This window comes from Dromiciops gliroides, chromosome 1, assembly GCF_019393635.1.
Source record: "Dromiciops gliroides isolate mDroGli1 chromosome 1, mDroGli1.pri, whole genome shotgun sequence".
Classification (NCBI taxonomy): domain Eukaryota; kingdom Metazoa; phylum Chordata; class Mammalia; order Microbiotheria; family Microbiotheriidae; genus Dromiciops; species Dromiciops gliroides.
Window position 1 is genome coordinate 378454189 of NC_057861.1, and position 8271 is coordinate 378462459.

General features: G+C 41.4%; 2 pseudogenes; one reads left to right on the forward strand and one right to left on the reverse strand.

Moving 5' to 3' along the window:
- Positions 1–1787: 1787 nt before the first annotated feature.
- LOC122749463 lies at positions 1788–6141 on the forward strand (annotated as a pseudogene).
- A 174-nt stretch (positions 6142–6315) lies between these two features.
- LOC122749534 lies at positions 6316–7716 on the reverse strand (annotated as a pseudogene).
- Between the last annotated feature and the right edge of the window lie 555 nt (positions 7717–8271).

Consider the following 8271-nt stretch of genomic DNA (forward strand, 5'->3'; position numbering starts at 1 on the left):
CCAAAAGGAGATTTTACATATGGCCATCACCAGATGGTAAATATTGAAATCATATTGATAATATACTGTGATATTTAGAGCGCTACCAACCTGTTGAGAAAGATATTGCAGAAAGGCTCTGCCTTGAGGAGAAAACACGTGACTTGGAAACCATGTGACTTTAGCATCTGGAAGTTACCACCTGTTAGTTGTGTCAATCAAAATTACCAACCAATTAGCTTGGAGCTCTGTGTGTGTGTGTGTGTGTGTGTGTGTGTGTGTGTGTATGTGTGTGTGTGTGTGTGTGTGTGTGTGTGTACGCGCGCGCTCGCCCATATACAGCCCTTCTTTCCTATTTCACGAGAAGTTCTGGGAGAAGCCGCTGAGGCGAGGGTTTTTCAGTTCCTGACTTGGCCTTTGGCAGGTGAGATGCAGGGCTATCTTAGAGATAGTTAGATGAAGTTTGATTTTTCCCTCTCTATCTCTCCTTACCAACTTCTGATGCACTTTAATAAATACTTAAAAGTCTAAACTCTTGCTAAAGCTTCTAATATAAGGCAATCACTCATTAGATTTTAGACATTGCAACTAGAATTTTAGGCCCTTACAATACTTTTCAGCCAAAGGTGGAGAAGCTCTATATAGCCAGTTAAAATGAGACCTGGATCTGACTGTGTTTCAGACCATGAGCTCCTTATTGAAACATTTAAACTTAAATTGAAGAAAGTAGGGAAACCTATCAGATCATATAGGTATGATCTAAATAATATACTTTATAAATATGAAGTGGAAGTGATGAATATATTTAAGGAGTTAGATCTGATAGAGTGCCTAAGCAACTATGGACAGAGGCTCATAATATTATGTAGGAAATAGCAACAACAAGAACAATCCCAAAGAAAAATAAGAGTAAGACAGCAACATGGTTATCTGATGAAGTTTTATAAATTGGTGAAGAAAGGAAGAATATGAAAGGTACAGGAGAAAAAAAGATTTACTCAGTTGTGTGCAGAATTCTGGAGAACATCAAGGAGAGATAAGAAGTTGCTTTTTGTTTTTTTTAAAAGTAATAGAAAGAAATAGAAGAAAGCAATGTAATAAGAAAAACAAGACATCTCTTCAAGAAAATCAGAGAAATCATGAGGATGTTTTATGCAAAAATAACCATGATAAAAGACAAAAATGGCAACCACTTAACAAAAGCAGAAGAGATTAAGATGTGATAAAAATATACAGAAGAACTATACAAGAAAGATCTTAACATCATTCATTGATGATCACATTAGTGTGGCTACTGATCTAGAGCCAGACAATCTGGATGATGAAATCAGTGGGGACCTCTGGAAGGATTGCTAACAATAAAGCTGGTGGATATGAAGGAATTGCAGTTGAGTAATTTAAAATTCTAAAAGATGATGCTGTTAAGGTACTGTACTCCATTTGCTAGCAAATTTGGAAAACAATGGAGGCCACTGGATCAGAAAAGATGACTTTATATTCTAATCCTCAAGCAGAACAATGTCAATGACTTTTCAAATTACTAAACAATAATGTTCATGTTTCATACCAGCAAGGTTATACTTAAGATTCTTTGATCTAGGCTTTAGAAATATATGAATCAAGAATTACCAGAAGTATAGGCTGGGTTTTTTTGAGACAGAGGACCTAACGACCAAGTTTCCAATATTCATTGGATTGTGGTGAGGAAATTTAACTTTATTTTGGTATGATTTAACTATTGATATTAATTTGTAACATTCCCAGCAGTTTCTGCCTAGGATCTTCTCTTGCTTTATCTCTGGTCCCCCATGGCCTCACAGAACACTGGCTGCTGCCAGTGATGCCACAGTCTCCCATAAGGGTGTTCAGCCTGGGGTGGGCAAGGCCTGTGGATCCACAGGCCTGAAGTTAGAGCAAGAATCAATGACCCTAATGATGTCTGGAGACAAAAGAATTTCTGCCTTCCCAGAGTCTGACAATCTCTTCAAATGGGTTGGGGCCATCCATTTGACTGCTGGGACAGTATATGAAGACCTGAGGTACAAGCTCTCCCTGGAGTTCCCTGTTGGCTATCTATATAATGCTGTGAAATTTGTCACACTTTGTTACCATTCTAAAGTGGACACCCAAGGCAATATCTGTTTGGACATCCTCAAGGACAAGTGGTCACCTCTATATGATGTCAGGACCATTCTACTATCTATCCAGAGCCTGTTGGGAGAACCCAACATTGACAGCCCATTGAACACAGATGCTACTGTTCTTTGGACAAACCCTACAGTCTTTAAAAAGTACCTGCTGGGGCAGCTAGATGGGGCAGTGGTTAAAGCGCTGGCCCTGGATTGAAGAGTACCTGAGTTCAAATCCAGCCTCAGACGCTTAACACTTACTAGCTGTGTGACCCTGGGCAAGTCACTTAACTCCCATTGCCCCGCAAAAAAAAAAAAAAACAAAAACAAAAACAAAAAGACAAAAACAAAAACAAATAAAAAGTACCTGCTGAAAACCTACATGAAGCAGGTGACAACCAGAAGCCCTGACCCCAGCTGCCCAGCCTATCTTCACTTCATCTTGTTCCTATGTGTATGTGTGTGCATGCATCTTTTCCCCTTCCTCATAACCTGTCTTCTCCTGTAGAGGACTGTATCATACTGTTTTCCTTTTTTTTTAAACTCCAGTCCAGACCTCAACATTAATGTATAAATAAATTTGTTTTTGTTGCCAAAAAAAAAATTGTAACATTCCCCTCTCTGTTTAAAATCTCACATAGAAAAAATTCATGTCCACACACTGGATGTGGTCATATCCCACTCTCTCCCAGAACCTGATCTAGCATTCTGTTTATCTGATAAACAATGCAAAACTGAGCTGATTCTTGCTACCAAAAATTACCAAGTGCCATTAGCATGACCTTGGTCCCTTCAGTAGAGTCTGCAGTGGTCTGGAGCATGAAGGAAAAAATAAAACCAGAGAGTACCTGACCAGGGTGCCCACATTGTTATGGGGGCTCAAAACTCATGATCAAGCATCCTTTTTGAACTAACCTCTCCCATCCAAATGGTAAGTAATCAAGAAAGTTTGAAAGCTTTTAGCCAAATTCCACATTTAATATTTATTAATCTGGGTTGCTTTTCTCATCAGGGGATTTCCCAGTAATTTGCTGTCAGGAAGACATATGTGGATTTATACTGGTGTGGACTCTCCCTTAGTGTCATTGGTTCCTGAGACAACCAAACATCAATTTGTTGATTGCTGGCCAGACTAATTAATATATTTATTTTAATACCCAAAACTTTGTCTCTCAGAATTTCTAATACTGAAATACCATAATGGAGAAAGAAAGGGAACTGCAGAAAAACAAACAAACAAAACCACATCTACTTCTGTTTCACTGACTATGCTAAAACCATAACTGTGTGAATCATCACAAAATGTGGAAAGTTTTTAAATAGATGAGAGTATCAGATCATCTTGTATACTCCTGTGGATCCTGTATACAAACCAAGAAGAAACAAAACTGGACATAGAACAACTGAATTGTTTAAGATTGGGAAATTTACTTAACTTATATGCAGAGTAAATCATGTATGTTGCCAGGCTGAATGAATCAAGAGCTGGGATTAAGGTTGCCAGAAGAAATATCAATAATCTCAGATATGCAAATGATACCAATCTGATGCCAGAAAGTGAAGAATTAAGAAACCTCTTGATAAGGAAGAAAGAAGAAAGGGTAAAATCTGGCTTGAAGCTTAACATTGAAAAAAAATAATAAGATCATGGCAACTAGTGCCATATCTTCCTAGTAAATACAGGGAGAAGAAATGGAAGCACTGTCAGATGTTATATTCTTAGGCTCAAAGATTACTGCAGACAATGACTGTAGACATGAAATTAAAAAAAACCTGCTATGTGGAAGGAAAGCATTGCAAATCTGGATAACATAGAAAAAAAGCATAGGCATCGCCTTGCCATAAAATATCTATATGTTCAAAGCTATAGTTTTTCCAGTGGTAAAGTATGGATATGGATTATAACCATAAAGAAAGTGGAGTCTTATAGAATCAATACTTTTGAACTCTGGTGCTAAAGACTACTTTTGAGAGTTCCATGGACAATAAGGAGATCAAATCAATACTCAAAGAAATTAATTCAGACCATTAGAAGGACAAATACTGAAGCTGAAACTTAAAAAAAAATGTCAAAAAAGGAAAACATGGTACTCACTGGAAAAGACCCTTGATGTTGGGAAAAACTGAAGGACAAAGGAAAAGGGGATGGCAGAGGATAAGATGGAAAGATTGTTATGGAAGTAACAAACATGAGCTTGGACAGACTTCAGGAGATGATGGAGGATAGAAGGGTCTGGTGTGAAATTATTGTCCATGGGGTCATGAAGAGTCAGACATGACTGAATGACTAAAAACAACGACAAACCAGGCCAATTAAACAGTATATGTGTGTGTGTATGTGTGTGTGTATGTATGTATATGTATGCCTATGTATATGTATATATTTATGTATATATGTGTATGTGTGTCTATGTATGTATATATATAAATATAAAGGCACATACACATGTGTGTGTGTGTGTGTGTATTTTTTTTTCCACTTTCATTTCAGTGGAGGATGAAAGGAAAGAGAGGATGCCAGCAAGAGTAAGGGCCTCACATGAAGTTTGATCAAGGGACTGGCACTTGGGTAGGTGAAGGCCATTCAAACAAATCCCTCTATTACTCATAGGACCTATTGGTATGCAACAGGAGGTATGGCTGGAATGAAATAAGTTTTGTAGAGTTTCTCCCAGAGAACTGAGAAAGAATAGGAAGTGTCTTGCTTTATACCTCACCATAGTCCATCTCCTAGAGATGGTAGAGATTTACTCAATATCTTTTTCATTCTTTTTGCCATCCATTCTTTTCCTCTTTCCTTCCCCCTCCCTCAACTGCAAGCACAAAAGAAAGGTCCCTGGAGTTTTTAGAGTTGAGGACTGTGACTAGGGAGAAGAAAGAAGGAGAAAGGTATTGTTTAGGCAATATAGGTAAACACTATAATCCAAGCTTGGGGACAGAGGAGGGTATGACTAACTATTCCTTCTTACTTTTAACCTAAAAATCCATTATATTGCACCAGCCCTGGAAATCTGACCTCAGACACTTAACACTTACTAGCAGTGTGACCCGAGGCAAGTCACTTAACCCCAATTGCCTCACCAATCAATCGATAGATAGATAGATAGATAGATAGATAGATAGATAGATAGATAGATAGATAAATAGATGTGTATGCAGTTAAGTGATTTCAAGACACCTATATCACTACAAGGAACCTCACAATAGCACTAAAGATATTGAATATCCAGATTCTTACTAAATTTTGCATACTTATTATAGGCCATAACTCTAGTACATTGACTTAAAAACTAGTTAATATACATGTATCTTCTATAGTTCAGTTTTCAGACATGATGAGAGGCCTAATGAGCATTTGCATGTCTATTTAGTGTATCTCCACAGGTATTTTATTCAACTTTTATATGATTATGGAAAATAAATTCTTGCATTTCTTAGATTTATAAGGGAAAATTCAGCAGATTAAGAAATAATCCTTCTCAATTTGTTTTTTTTGGGGGGTTTTGTTTTGGTTTTTTGGGCGGTGTTCACTTAAAGCTTTTATTGGCCATAGTAATTTCCCCCACAAAACCTTTCAGAATACCTCTAAGTTCTTAGTATGTCAAAGTAGAAAGTTATGAATAAAAGGAATAAGCTTAAGGTGTGAGATTTAAAATTGGATATAAGAGCATTAAACTCCCCTTTAACCTTTCCCTTATGTATCTCCCAGACCAGTAAGAGAAAGAAATCTCTGAGCTTTAGTTAGAAATGGATTACTTAGCTTTTATTGTTTGGGAATTAATTAGCCAACAAACAAGGTGATGCTGATTAGAGAAATAGGAAAGTAGAAATACAAATAAATAGTCTTAGATCTAAGCTTAGTCTATATTCCGTATAGAACTCACCAAGTCCCAAGGCCACCTCCGAGGCTGAGAACCTCGTCAAGCACGTGGTATTAGGAAGGACCAGGCCTATCACCAAGGACCACATGTCAAACCTGAGTCAGCATGTGTGTGCAGAGCCAGCAAGGAGAGAAAAGGCACCACTTCTTTAGCAGACACACAGCTATTTGTCATGGTCTCCTCCCCGAAAGGGTAGTCCTTCAAAAACTGGCTTCCTTCAGTTATCGCTAACCAACTAATAAATCTTAGTTAAAAGCTTTCACTTTTTACCACAAAGGGGAAAAAAGCAGCAACTTGGCAAAGGAGTCTCTGAGTGCCCTGCCCCTTCACGCCTCCTTCTTCTCCAGTAAGATTTTGTGCAGCTCGTAGGTGGCCTCCGTGGTCTTGACCCAGATGAGCATCATCACAGGGAGGGTGGCGCTCTTCTCGCTGATGGACGGGTTGGGGACGCAGACGATGAGCATGTTGTTCTTGCGGGTTGGGGAGCAGGGCATGTTGGGTAGAACCAGGACATTCAGGAGTATGTTCCCTAAATTGGTGTCTGCTAGAACCAGAAGCTGGGTCTTCTGATTGGCAGCAGGTTTCAAGTGCAGGGTTCCCACGCCCTTCTCTTTAAACTCATTATCTTTTTTGTAAAAGAGTTTGCACTCCTTGGAATAAAAGGCATCCTCTTCCTTGACTTCATTCAGGATTACTTTGGGCAGCTCCTCACTCTCTTCCTCTTGGGCACCTTTGCCTTCACCAGCAGCTGCATCCGGGTGGCCCTATGGCATTTGGGGGTAGAAGAAAGAGGCCGGGTTCGCCTGGGTCACCTCTTTGCCAAAGAGGCCCGTGTTTCCAGGAGAGAAGGAGAAGTTTGCCATGAGGCTGGAGCCCAAGGGGCCCAGGACCGAGCTGTCGACTTTCCATCCAAAGTGAAAGGAGGCAGTGGACTAAGCTCCCGTAGTCGGGGCCGCTTTCTTCTCTGATGGCGCTTCTGCCCGCTTTTCGCGGCCCCTTTGGCTTTGTTCCGGTGAAACAAAAAGGGAGTGTCTTGGGGGTGTTGCGGTGATGGGCCCCGGGTGGCGGCCCGGCCCAGGGCCCCAAGGAGCTGCCTGCCGGCCTCCATCTCCGAGCTCCTGTCTCTGCTGTTGCCGGGCAGCTGCTCAATGCCTGTGAGGTATCTCTCGTAGTCTTTAAAGATGGGCGTCAGGTCACAGAGCGTCCACATGCTTGAGGATCCAATCATGCACAGAGCAGTTTAAGGCAGCAAGCTGTCTGTGGTAGGCACTGCCACCACAGGCCTTCCCCTGTGAGCCCTGCTGGCTGTCCCCGTTGGTCTTAGGGCTGGTGGCCTTCTTGTCCACCCCCCAGGGAGACGTTGGCCCATTGGCGTTGGCACAGCCAAAGGTCACCTTCTTTTCTGCTGAGGGGCCGGAGAGAGCACATTAGACAAGCCGCAGCCATTGGCCAGGCCTTGCAGAGGCTTGATGCTGGAGCTGTTGCCGAAGCCTGTGAGTCCTCCTCTTCCTCCTCCTCCTCCTCCTCCTCCTGGAGGTATGACCAACCCTTTGAACCCTTTAAAGGGCCCTCCACTTTCAGATTCCAAGGCCACATTCCTGCGCCTCGCCTTCTTGATAGCTCTGTCTTCACTCGCTCTCCACTGAAAACGTACCCACCTCTTCCACAGCATCCTCTTGATCCCAGTTCCTATCTGTCAGCTCCTTCTTCGCATTTCTTTTGCCCATTTTCTCGTACCTGCTGGGCGGCTCCCAGGCCTGGCTGCGCAGCATGGCCCTGGGAGCCTCTGCCTCCACCTCAGCCCCAGCCCGAAGAGGCCGCCTCTCATGCGCGCCCCCGAGGCTGGGGGCCAGGTCGACGGGGGATGAGGGGTACACCGAGTGCGGGCGCCGAGGAGGCGGCCTTCTCGCAATTTGTAATAACATATAGGTGTTCATATCACAGTTAATATTTTCAGTGAGACAGGTGACGGCAAGTACCAGTAGAGGCTGAGCTTTCTGAAAATATTTTCACTTCTTAATAAAATTTAATTTTACCTAAATGACTTCTAGGCAGTGTTTTTTAGAAGGAAATAAATCTCTTCTTGGAAATTAACGTCCTTTCCAAATAACATTAAATTGATAAGGTGACGAGGAAACCTTATGCTGCTGAAGCTTGCCTATTTTTCCTCATGCTTTGTCTCCATTTTAAGGACAAAAAGCTGTTTAAGAGAAAAAAAAAGATATTTCCCCCCTTCTAGTTTAGTAGGAAAGTTTCTTTCTTCTTTTAGGTATGACTGAATC